The 14,263-nt window shown below is 34.9% G+C and overlaps 1 long non-coding RNA gene across 1 annotated transcript; it reads left to right on the plus strand.

Annotated features, from left to right (window-relative positions):
• The first annotated feature begins 6,679 nt into the window (after window positions 1-6,679).
• LOC145062199 (uncharacterized) lies at window positions 6,680-12,132 on the plus strand. The gene is made up of 3 exons (XR_013687477.1): window positions 6,680-6,770; window positions 6,846-6,924; window positions 7,123-12,132. It is a non-coding gene; the product is annotated as an uncharacterized LOC145062199 (long non-coding RNA).
• The last annotated feature ends 2,131 nt before the right edge of the window (window positions 12,133-14,263 follow it).

Raw genomic sequence — 14,263 nt, forward strand, 5'->3', positions numbered from 1 at the left:
TATTCTCTCGAGCTCTCTAATAGAAGTTCTCTTTCGTTTGTAGAAACTTCAAAGCCTTTATTCTCTTGCTTACTTAGTCGTTTATACATCCAAAAGAAGTGTTGTAGTCTGACTTAGTCGAAGTTACACTAAGTGGCACACGGTGGTTGTGTTGTCCCGTGACACTAGTCAAAAGATAGAACTTCCACACATATTTTCAAGCAAAGAAGCTCTTAAAATGGTTTTTGGAAAAGAAATGTATTAAGAGAGGTTTTTCAGTGCAAGACAACCAAATTTACCAGATTAACCAAATAAAGGTTCGAGTTTTTTTTTTTAGTTTGAGAAAAAAAAAAAGTTCTTGAATGACACTAGTCAAAAGATCAAATAATGTGATTGGCCTTTCCAAGTCACAATACATTTTGACACACACATGTTCTTCAATATAGCTACACCCGAAGCATCAACAAGTACAAAAAATATTTTGGTTATTTAAGTAATGTAATTTCCGGCAAAACCGCTTGGAAATCGTGATTTCATTTTTTTTTATTTTTTTTGGATACTTTTTGGCTAGGTTTATTCTCCTTAAAATATGAATGTTTACCTTAGGCACTTTCTTTCGATGGTCAAGATTCTCAACATGGAGCCTCACATTAGATGCAATGATCACCCAATGATTGCGCTCAACGTCAGCATATGTATATACAACGATATTAAACAAAGTTTTTGAACCTGCTTCTATGGCTTTCATGATCATAAATTCTCTACTTATACGATTCTTGGAATAAAACAAAAAGATATTGACTCAATTCCAACATCTTACTATAATATGCATCCAACCAAAACAAGCACATAAGATTTGTTTAATAATTAATATGTCTTTTCCATACTTTAGATACCCACACAACATATGTTTTTCAGCTACAAATTAACACTCCCATGTACGCCCCTACATTAGCAACACAAAAATTTTAAAATTTTACAATGTAAGTTAATTAGATTATCTAGTGGTAGTTACCAATAAGCACTCTTTTCGCTGATATATTATAAAAATTAAAAATCAATTTTTTTTAATAAAAGTAGAATAAAATAAGATGCAATAATAGACTATTTTGTAATTGATCCGTAAATATATAATGCAACCACTGTGCGCAATGAATGGCACATATTCATATATGTCCCCTTTATCGTTATTAATTATTATTCTCCAAATGATGTCCACATATCTTTAGTTTCTTTGTATAAGCTTTTCAAGCTCTCGAAGGGAATATTTGGCATACAAATATAACATGTAATTTTTTCCACCGAACCATAAAGTAGAATATCCATACATTCATTGATTAATCATTAATTATTATATAATAGTAACTAATTAATTGTAAATAATAAAATAAAATGTTACTGACCTAAAGAGAGAAACCTGAGTTATGTTTGTCGGCCACCACCTCTCCACTGGATCAACCAAATACCTTCTCAACATTCCTACTTATCCATACCCTGAAAAATGTTGGTTTTAAATTATATTAGAAAAAAATTATAAAGATTTCAGATGTTGAAACTTGAAACTTGAAAGCCTTGAATTGTTGTTTACCTTTGTGATTGCATCTGTAAGGGAGGAGGGAGTCATTCCCTCCCAACCTACTGAACCCACTGTCACATCACTTTTTTTCTTTTATTTTTCTTCATTTTTCCGAACCCACAACTCACGGAAACCCTATCTTTTTTAACCCACTCAACTCACTCAATTAAAAAAAAATAAAAAACAATCAAATGAAAAATTTTAATTATCAATAGAGTTATTGGCAGTACCACTCCCGCTTCAACGAATGGGTTGATTGGTTTCAGTAACCCACTTCATCATCTCTCTACTTTCTCTTTCTTATTTTCTCGTGTACCATGTGTTTTAAAACTTGTACGTTAGTTGTTTTGTATTTTTTTAATTGAGTGGGTTGAATGGGTTCAAAAAGATAGGATTTTCGTGTATTGTGGGTTGGGAAAGATAAAGAAAAGAAAGAGACAAAAATTGATGCGATAGTGGGTTCGGTGGGTTGGGAGGGAACGACTTCCTCCTCCCTAATGAGGACAAAGGCTAGGTGGCTTGGGCCACAGCCTGGGGCATCAAATTTGTAGGGGCATTATATTTGGTTAGTTACTTATAAATATAGTTATTTTATTTGGGCTTAATGTAATCTGGTTGAAGGTTTTAGCCGATATGGGGCAAGGCGCAAGGCGGCAAAGCAGGGCGTGGGTGAAAATTTGAGCGTGGTAATATAGAAATCAACTGATCCAATCACTAATCAAAACATAATACGAGGAGTCGATGACGATTTTCAAGCAAAACGCAAAAAGGGTAACTCAAAAAAATCAATTTTCACACAACAGCAAAAAAGCGACCATGATTTTGATTGACGATTGAATAACCATCTGTCAATAGTTGTGTTTGCTCTAGAAATAAGAATAAGAATACCAAAATATGCAAATGGAAACAACAAACCGCAATCTAAATGAATATGTGGAAACACAAATGCACAATAACGCTTGTTTTCTCGGTAGTTTTTGAAAATTTTGGTATACAACTGTCTCATTTTATATGTTTTTTTCCGCTTTATGATTCAGGCAATTTCCAGTTTTAGTTTAATGTTTGATTGTTTTCTGAATTATTGATTCTTGTGATTTTTGAAATGTAATAGATGGTGTTTTCGTATTTTTTATTCTGAAATTCCTTATTTTATATATCGAGAATGCCAAGATTTCAGATGGATTTATGTTCACTTCTTCAACCTTTTGCATCTCTGTTTCATGTCTGTCTCTAAGTATGGTTGCTCACTGCTCAGCCTCTCAAATAGATTTATGGGCTCACCCGTTACTAATTGCTAGCTTGCTATTGGTTTAAAGGTCAACTTGTTTTTGTTTATTGCTTCCGTAATGATTAATGATTAAGCCATTCTAAATCAATTAAATTACTATTAAAGTCGGTATTTAAATTCCCACTGAAATCAATTGAAATTTGTTAGTTGACTTGGAAAAATGATTACAGTTTACTTCTATGTTATTGCTAGTTGAAATAATTTCATCTCATTTGTTCCAGTGTTTTTGTTTGAAGTTCATGAGTCCTTGGATTTGATTGCGAGACTTCTTTGGGTTTTTTTGCTTATTTATTAACCTTTTTTTATTCCATTCAGAGTTAGATACCAAAGATACCGGTCAATGTAAATAATTATTTTTCAAACTTGTAATTTATTTAATCAAACCATGTTAGCAAAGACACCAATCAATGCAAATTGCCAAAGAATAATTTAAAAGTAAATAATTAGCATCGTATAATAGAAACCAATATGTGTTAATAACTTGTGTTTATGTTATAATAGGATTTATAGGATTATGGATAATTTTTATTAGGTTCCTTGCAAATGTAATTTTTTGTTTTCAATTTTCGCATTACTTATATTTTTATTTATTTATTTATTGCTAGATCACTTTGCTTCTAAAGTTTCAACTATTTCCACTATCAATTTGAAACAACGAATCACAACTCGCGAAAAGTTTTTATTCTTCTCTTTTGGTATTGTTTATTAAGATGTATTTGTTAAGTAACAAAGACCAAACATGTTTCCTTGACACAACAAAGTGTTTGGAATATTATTTATAGATGACATTAAACATGTCTAATCCGTTGTTTTTGGTTAAGTTTGCTAGTTTTAGTGTGTATGGATACAATCTTTTAATATAAAAATGTGTTGTATTTTTGTATTATAGCTTTATAATTTAAACAAATTTGATGTAAATATCGAGACATTATTAACTCTTTTTGCATGGGGCATGAAAAACCTTTGGACCGGCCCTAAATGAGGAGTTTAGCAATTTTGATTTCATCAGCAGTACCTAGTAGTTTTAGATATAAGTGGTGATGAATCTTGGATGCAGTATCAGATAGAATCCCAATTATGGCTCCTGAGACACTTTGAATGTTGATTATCCTTCCATCACCTTTCCCAAGAATCTTGTTAAACTAAGAATTGAAAGAAAGGAGAATTAGAATGAGTCGTATAAGATTGGTGTATGTATAAAAGGAAAATGAAGGATGATTACTTACTTCTTTTTCACGAAACCTAAATTGTATCTTCTTCACTGCTTCTGGAGTATCGACTGCGGAATTTCTGCATAGTTTCTTGGTGGACCTGAATAACAGAGACAATGATTTAGTCGACAAATTTTATTGATGCATTAATCAAACCACATAGGAAACTCAAACACTGTCTATAATAAGCTTTCATAATAGTAATGGCTCCAATTGAGTAGGCATCACCCCAACCCTAATCACCTAAATCGAACCGTAGCACAAACCAACTTCTCCTATCAACGGCAAAAAACAAAATCATTTAACATATGATTTAAAGCAAAGTTTAACAAAATGAATATGCAATTTTCGAAGTTGGATTCATGATCCAACGAACATGAATCTCCTCTTGAGAATATAAGATATATAAAAAGTCGGATGAAAAGAAATTTGGGAGAAATCAATCATATGTACAAAGATATAGAGAAAGAGAGCGGGCGCAAAACCTCATTGGTTGACAATGGCGGTGTTGATGCTGACCGAAAAGATGGTGAGGCGGTGGAAGCAAACAGTGATGAGTGAAGAAAAACGACGTACGCATGTCAGGGCAGATAACCGAATGTGTAATGTGGGGATCTGCTTTATATGTGGTTGAAATGGATTGCTGAACTCGCACAGCATACCAATGGTTGATTCCGGTCCAGTGGAGGCATCAAGAAGAATGAAGATCAAGAAGCCGTTGGAAGCCACCGATCAGAGGTAGAGAAGCTATGGCGTTGGGAACAATCTAGAAAGAAAGAGATAAAAGACTAACCAGAAGCAAAGGTAAAGTAAGTGAGCGGTGGTGGAAGGATCGGGAAGTAGAGGCCCTAACCCTTGTCAGATTGCTAGTACGTTTTGACAAAGAATATACAATACATCAAAAAATGACCCCTTACAAAAATCAAGTCGAAATTGCACCTATATCGATAAACATGGGACCATTTCTGCAAACCTCTTAGAAACTTTAGTGTTCCTAAGAGGTAGGGATGAAAGTGGGTCCAAACCCGGACCGGATGGACCCAAACCCGGAAAACCTGGAACTTGTTAACGAGATTTTATAGAACCGGAAACCGGACTGGTATATAGGAACCGGTTCCGAGTAAAGTGGGTCTAGAACCGGAAAACCCGGAAATATCAAAGTGGGTAGGTTGGAACTGGATAAAGTGGGTTTATAACCGGAAAACCCGAAAAAATCGGAATTTTTTGGTAATTACTTACTACCTAGTGGGTTGAATTTTGAAAATTTTCAAATTAATATACTGACTTTGGGGGACTGTAACTCATTGAATATGAAACCAAAATTAACAAAATTATAGTCTAAAATATACTCTGAAAAAAACCGCATGTCAATCCGACTTTAAACGAATGAGATATGCATATGTTAACATTTTCACATAATACAAATTACAAAAACAAATAGGTGAAAAGTTAAAAATTTTCAGTTTTGATATCCCGACTTCGGAGAACTATAAATAATTGAATGTTAAACCAAAAATGACAAAATTATAGTCTAAACTCATGTACAAACTGTAACTAAATGTTGGAAAAAACCACATGTTAATCCGACTTCAAACGAATTAGATATGCATGTTTTAAAACTTTCACCGAATACAAAAAAACTGAAAAACAAAAAACTTCCAGCTTTGATATCTTGACTTTGGAGGACTGTAGGTCAATGAATATAAAACTAAAAATGACAATTTTATAGTCTAAAATCATGTACAAACTCTAAACTACATGTTGGAAAAAACCACATGTCAATCGGAGTTGAAACGAATAAGATATGCAAGCCCTAAAAGTGGTTTCGGTTCCAAACACGAGTTCCGGTTTTTAGACCCGATTTACCCGGACCCGATTGATTCAAACCTGGATTACCCGGAACCCGGATAAAATCAATTTTTAAACCCGGAACCGGAACCGGTTCTAACGATTCCGGTTCCGGTCCGATTTTACGGTTCTAAATCTTATCCCTACTAAGAGGTGGATAACTTTAATATATATATATATATATATATATATATATATATATATATATATATATATATATATATATATATATCAATTAATAAAATGGAATCAGAGACCCAAGTAATGAATGATGATTCTGTGTTTAAAATATCATTGGTTTGTTTAGAATAATCCAATTTCATCGTAACATACTAATCTGTCATTTTTATAATTATTTTTGTTAATAAAAAATAATATAATATTGAGATACTTATATATAAGAAAAAGCTGTGTATCTAACCCTGTGTTACACTTAGTAATTTGTAACTGAGGTTTATTATATGTAAATAATTGTAGTGTAGAAAAACAAAAAGGGGTAATTTGAAACTTTTATGTAAATGAAAGGCATGTAAACAAAAGTTCAAAAAAGAAGAAGTACGTATGCATATGATCTAGAAAATGACGTGCTTTTATTGCCTTTACAGTCCCAGAAGTTGCTGACAGAGATCCAAAAAAGTTATTCAATTATTTGTAAAATAAAATAGTGCGAAGCTTCCTTTCCCACGGCGTTGACGACCTTGTGGTCTTCGTCCTCAGTGAACTCCTGGACAATATTCTATAAATACCCTCTCAGTACTTTGAATCTTCACACGTCCTCTTTAAACCCTCTTATTTTCCAATTTACTAGATCCAAAACCGATAAACTCGGCACAGTCAAATCATCATCTACTTCACAGAAATGGCAAAGGTACACATTTGTTCAATTCTGTTTTGTTTTTTCGAATAAGTTAAACTCAATTTGTGTAATTGATTGGTTTTGCAGCAAAAGATTGTGGTGAAGGTCACAATGAACAACGAAAAGAAAATCCGTAAGGCTCTGAAAATCGCAGTTAGTCTCTCTGGTAAGATCATGTTTCGAGATTTTCCTCTTCCCAATTTTCACTTAATTCTGGTTTTCCAGAAAAATCGCTTAATTTCAATTTCATAACGTAAATGTTAACCTCAATTTGAATTGTTGGTTTTATACCTGATTATTGTTAACCTCAATTGGAATTGATTGAATTACTCGACTAAATCATGATCTGAAAATTGATGAACAGGTGTTGAATCAGCATCTTTCGTTGGATTAGATAAAACCCAAATCGCTGTGACTGGGAACATGTCGACTCAGTTAAACTGGCGAACTTGCTAAGGAAAGGTGTTGGATACACAGAGCTAGTGAGTGTTGTGTTAACCTTGGGCCTATTAGACACACACACACACTTGCACACAGCAGATTAGGCAAAGCAAAATACAGAGGAAGTTTTGGTTACATACAACTGATGTGTATTATTCTCTGAAGACTTGAATACAAAAGGAAATTATCACACGCCTTATAGACACTACAAGGAACGTGGATCAACAAGCTAGTAAACTGAAAATAACTTCTAAACAGTTTTGACTAAGGAAATAACTAAACAGAGAATAAAGAAAAACATAAAATAATAAAAGTGGACCAGGTCTTCTAATGCTTTGAGGTGTTGTACGTTCAATACTCCCCCTCAACACCTGCTTCCACCATTCCAATCTCATCACATAGTTCAATCAATCTAGCTCCAGGAAGACCGTTGGTGAGACAATCTGCAAGCTGTTATGTGGTTCTAACATACCTCAAATCCAGTTCTTCTTGAAGCACCTTTTTTTCGAATAAAATGATAGTGGATTTCAATATGTTTGGTCCTTGCATGAAATGTGGGATTTTCAACAAGCTTAATTGATGAGAGATTGTCACAATATAGTGGTATGCTGTAATCAACTTCTTGATTAAGATTCTCCAACAATTGCACCAACCAAACACACTCCTGAGCTGCCATGGCTGCAGCACGGTATTCCGCTTCAGTGGTTGAAAGTGACACGGTTGGTTGTCTTTTACTAACCCAAGATATAGGATTGGATCCCAACATGAAAACGTATCCGGTAGTGGACCTTCGAGTATCAACATCTCCTGCATAATCAGCATCACAATAACCTTGTAATCTGCAGCTTGTATCTTTCTTGAACATGACACCATAACTCATTGTATATTTGATATATCTCAGCACCCTTCGAGCAGCCTCCAGATGAGGCTTTCTTGGTTTCTGCATAAAACGGCTAAGAACACCCACAGTAAGAGCTAAATCTGGCCTGGTTAAGGTTAAGTAGATTAAACTACCAACTATCTTCCTGTACATTGTTGGATCTTCCAGCTCTCTTCCAACATCCAAGCTCAACTTGACATTTGTATCTATTGGAGTCACAGTGGGTTTACAGTTCAACATTCCAAATTTCTTGAGTAAATCAAAGGAGTACTTCTTTTGATGTAGAACAATGCCAGTGCTTTCATAACTCAACTCCAGACCAAGAAAGTGACTTAGTTTGCCCAGACCCTTCATATGAAAACGGATACAAAGATTCTCTTTCAGTTGTGAAATCATCTCAGTGTGATCACCTGTGATGATAAGATCATCCACATACACTAGCACAACTGCCATCTTGCTGTTCTTCCTTTTCACAAACAAACTTGCATCAGCTGAGGTTATAACAAAGCCATTGTACTCAAGAAATTCAGCTATTTTTCCAAACCATGCTCTAGGCGACTGTTTTAAACCATAAAGTGCTTTCTTGAGCTTACATACATGATTAGGATTTGTACCACTTACAAAACCTAATGGTTGATCCATGTATATAACTCGATCTAACTCCCCATAAAGAAATGCGTTGCTGACATCCATTTGCCACAAGTTCCACTTCTTGCTTGATGTCAAAGCCAATATAACTCGCATAGTGGTTAGCTTAGCCACTGGACTGAAGGTATCTTCATAATCCAACCCATATTCCTGTGAGAAACCTCGTGCTACCAACCTTGCTTTCAGTCGCTCTACTGATCCATCAGCCTTTCGTTTCACTTTGTACACCCACTTACATGAAATGGGTTTCACATCACTAGGTTTTGGGGTTAACTCCCATGTTTGGTTTCTCATGAGTGCATCGTATTCTTGATTCATAGCTAAGATCCATCCTTCCATAACACTTGCTTGTTCAAAATTTTCAGGCTCAACTGTTTCATCTTCAGCGATTGCTGCATTTGCATACTTAGGATTAGGTCTATTTAAACGAGTAGACCTATGCAAGCTTGAGGGTTCTGTTGCTTGTTCATCTGCATTTGTGGACTGAAAAACTCCACTTTGCCATGGTTGTTGCCTAGTTGTTGGTGGTTCATCATCTACTACCACAGTCTGAACATCACCTAATATTAAATTAATATTAGATTATTCAAGTTCTCCCTTGAGTACATTAGTATCTGGTAGAGTCTCATGGTTGACTGACCACCATGATGACCTTTCATCAAAAACAACATTTCGTGACACATAGCACCTTCCAATTTCTGGCTCACAGCAACGCCACCCCTTTCTTTCTTTGTCATAGCCTATGAAAATACAGCGAACATCTTTCTTCTCCATTTTACTGCGTAGGTGGTTAGGAACAAACACATAAAACACACAACCAAACACATGGAAGTAACTTACATTAGGCTTCTTGTTCCATAATCTTTCATATGGTGACACATACTTTAGACCCTGCTGAGGAATTCTGTTAATTACATATGCAGCAGTTTGCATTGCCTCAGCCCAAAAACGACCTGGTATGTTTTTATCATGCATCATGCTTCTAGAAACTTCACCCAGGTGCCTATTTTTTCTTTCGGACACCCCATTTTGTTGGGGTGTATTTGCACAAGTCAGTTGACGTTTGATTTTGTGCTTCTTCAAATAATCAGCAAAATCAGATGTGAGATATTTGTCACCATTATCAGATCGTAAGCACATAATGCTATGTTTCAAGTCTCTTTCTGCTTCACCCTTGAAATCTTTGAATTTATGGAACACCTCTGACTTTTCTTTCATAAAATACACCCAAACATATCTAGAGTAATCATCAATAAATGTTACCATGTACTTCAAACCTTTTTTGGATGGCTGCTTTACTGGTCCAAAAACATCTGAATGTGTGAGTTCCAAAGGCTGTTTTGCTTGAAAGTTAGACTTCTCAAACGGTTGCTAATGAGCTTTACCATATTGGCACCCGACACAAACAATTTCTTTGCTTACTTCTAACTGTGGCAGTCCAGCAACTAACTTCTTCTTCATCATCAAATCTAGTTTGTCATAACTTACATGACTTAGTCGCATATGCCACAATAATGAAGTTTGGTTCTTCTTGGTCTTTTCTACATAGGCAGTTTCAGCTGACATAACATAAATGGATTCGGATCGATGTCCATTCAACACAGGTATAGACTTAGTTTCAAATTTGTCATATACCTTAACATCATTGGGTCCAAAGACAACATAATGACCTACAGAGGCGAGCTGTGTAACAAAAAGTAGATTCTTTTTCATTCCTGGTACATGATACACTCCTGGTAACATTAACTCCTTCTTGATGTCTTCAGGTGAGAAGACTACATCCCCAATATGAGCTATAGGAAGCTTAGAATTATCAGCAATGACCACCACTCTACTCCCTTCATATTTGACTGGATCTTGTAATCTTTTCTTTTCTCCTGTCATGTGATTAGAACATCCCGAGTCAACGATCCATTCATCCATTTTATTTCGTTCACCTTCAGTAGTTGTTGTGTATGCTTTGGCTTCATCTACCTGGGCTATTAGAGCTTCTGCATCCTAGGCATCTTCTTCTTGAGTAGCCGCTGCATTTCCTTCTTCATTAGACCTTGCGGGACAGTTTCTGGCTATATGACCCTTCTCTCCACAATTATAGCACTTGAAAGAAGACCGTTTGTTGTGATAACGCCCCTTATGCTTATCTCTTTTATCATGATCACGATTCTTGCTTCCAGAGTCAGACCCTTTATTCTTATCTTCATTACGTTTGACATTTTGACTTGAACCTCCCTTATAATTGTTTCGACTTCTATCAGCATACAGTGCTTCTTCTGTGGTCTTCTCAACACCTCCCCCTAATTGCTTGGCTAGGGTTTCTTGAGCAGTCAACAAGTTTTCAAACTCTACTAAGGACGGTTGAGTCGGCCACCCTTGGATCGCTGCCACAAAACTCCTGAATTCAGGTTTTAAGCCATGAATGATGATTCTTTTCATCCGAGATTCACCAATCGGAGCTTCAGGATCTAATTCTCCAATTTCCCTGCATGTAGTTTTCACCTTATGAAAATATTGAGAAATTGATAAATCCTTTTGTGATACAGACAAAAGATCATTCTTAAGCATTTGGAGTTTTGTGTCGTTTTTCTTAGAAAACAAACTAAGCAAAGTTTCCCAGGCTTCATTCGGTGTTGCAGCGTCCTTTTTGTGCTCTAGAACTTCTTCTTCTATTGTTGTCTTCAACACAAATAGAGCTTTGCCTGCCTTGATCTTCCACTTACGTAGAACACCATTGTTGTCTTCAGCCTCAAGTTGTTTCGTCTCTAATCCCTTCACAACTTCCCACAGATCTTGACCTTGCATGTAGGACATTATGCAAGTAGACCATGTGTTGTAATTGTGATGATTAAGTTTCTTCACACCACCGGCCACCTGTAATTCCGCCATGAACCTGGAAGCTCTGATACCAGATTGTTAACCTTGGGCCTATTAGACACACACACACACTTGCACACAGCAGATTAGGCAAAGCAAAATACAGAGGAAGTTTTGGTTACACACAACTGATGTGTATTATTCTCTGAAGACTTGAATACAAAAGGAAATTATCACACGCCTTATAGACACTACAAGGAACGTGGATCAACAAGCTAGGAAACTGAAAATAACTTCTAAACAGTTTTGACTAAGGAAATAATTAAACAGAGAATAAAGAAAAACATAATATAATAAAAGTGGACCAAGTCTTCTAATGCTTTGAGGTGTTGTACGTTCAATATGTTGGTCCGGTGGAGGAGAAGAAATCAGCCGCCGCAAAGGAAACAAATCCCACGGTGGCGCCACTAGATTTTACAGTTAATCCATACCAATATTACTACGGCAGCTATGGGATGCCCTACTATGCATATTAGATTTAGATGTTATTTAGTCAAAAAGAGTGAAATAAATTAGTTTTATATTGATGCATAACTAGTTTCATTTAACTTTTTTTTTTTGGGAGTTTTGCATTGCATGAAATAAGAGACCCTTGATGTACATATTATCTTTGTGATATATGGGAAAATTTTGCGATACTTTATATACATTAGTTTATTAAGCATCTAATTTATAAAAAATAAATAAAGATAGTCTTGTAAATTATTTCCATACGTCGTCATGAATACTAATTTGTTCCATATGTCGTCATTGAATTCTAATTCGTCATTACAAATGATACACTTTTTGTACAACTAGTCGTTTACTTTATTATGAATCATCATATTCATCATAATATGAATGAGCTGATGTACATACCACTCATTTCTCTCTCCTTGTTGTCGGAAAAGGCTTGGCAAAGAAGATGCTAAGCTGGTGCTCTACTCCCACCATAACCACTCCCTCTTGCCATAGGTCTATGGAAATAAGACCGACTCCTTCAGAACGTTATTAAGCGTCAAATTGGTGAGATGGTAAAAAGTTACACAAAGTATGTAATTTAGAAATATTTACAAATAGCTTAATTTCTTAATGATTTAGCCAAAATTAGCTTTATCGAAAAATAGCCAACGAAACCGCTGATGAGGCTAACATCTTGCCCATTTCGAAACACAAAATTGCATACGGCACATGGCCATCTGCGGTTTCCTCTCAAGTCTTCCATGATTTCCACTTTTTTGACATGCGGTTTTTTATTTGTTGCGTTCTCAATGAAAGCTTGTAAGTTTGACTATGATTTTTGTTCTTTTTGAATATGATTTTTGACATCTTTGACTATGGCTTTATATATATTATCACTACTTTATATATAGAATGTAGATAAAAAAAAAAAATTATAAGTATTAGTGTTTATTTTTTCATGTTATATTTTTCAATAAAAATATTATGATTTCTACTAAAAATTTTGATGTGATTGTAACCGGCGGAAAGTGAGAGATAAATGATTATCAACTAAGATACGTTTGGAAATGGGGGGAAGTTCTAGAATAGTTCTGTGTGCGATTTTCGAAAAATATTATTTTTTGTGAATTTCTATATTTGGTGAAAGTAAGACTAGTTTGTTAGATAAATCAAATATTAGTCTTGCTTCCCGTCATCCTAAAATGCAGTATATTATTGTCATAGTTGATGATGTTTATGTTAGAAACTTGATCAATGTAATTAAAGAGTCTTGGAAAAAAAACTATGAATGTAATTGTCGTGGTTATTGAAGGTGATGTGCCAAGGAAGGAGACGATAGTGGAAAAACATCAGTTGAAAATATATCCAGTGGAAAAGGAAGCAACTCCTAATGTACCTCGATTTCATAGTGTTGTTGAAAATAAAAATGTGGTGTAGTCACCGATTCACTATGTGGATCCTCAAAATTATACGTATGTTGTTACATATCTTAATGATGTAGGTGCATGCGATAATACTGAACACCAACACCAAGTTCAGCTTAATGAGGTCGGTAAAGTTAATGAAATTGAAAACCAAGAAGAAGTTCCATTTTTAATGATGTCAATCTAGCTGGTTACGGGGATACAATAGTTGTCCGTTTAGATATATCCGGCCTATAAAGTGATTCCAATTGAGAAAACTCATATGGTGAACCAATACATAGGTTTCATATACCATATTGTATAGTATTCCCTGTTTACCATTATGTAAATTAGACCCTAGTCAAAAGATCGAACTTCCACACATATTTTCAAGCAAAGAAGCTCTTAAAATGATTTTTGGAAAAAAAAAATGTATTAAGAGAGGTTTTTCAGTGCAAGACAACGAAATTAACCAGATTAACCAAATAAATGTTCGAGTTTTTTTTTTTTTTTTTTTTTTTTATTTTGAGAAAGAAAATGTTCTTGAATGACAAGGGAAATAGGCCAAAGGCAATCAAATAATGTGATTGACCTTTCCAATTCACAATACATTTTGACACACACATGTTCTTCAATATAGCTACACCCGAAGCATCAACAAGTAAAAAAAAAAAGACCACTTGATTGTTGAGGTTATGGTCGAAAATTATAATAAAGCCTACTAGGGATGTGGGATTGTTAAGGTTATGAACTCAAAGTACAAAATTAATATCACATACCAACAAGCTTGGCGTGAAAAACAACATACGATCATATTGTTA

The sequence above is a fragment of the Lactuca serriola genome, chromosome 7 (genome assembly GCF_051521515.1).
Source record: "Lactuca serriola cultivar US96UC23 chromosome 7, Lser_US96UC23_V15, whole genome shotgun sequence".
Taxonomy (NCBI): Eukaryota; Viridiplantae; Streptophyta; class Magnoliopsida; order Asterales; family Asteraceae; genus Lactuca; species Lactuca serriola.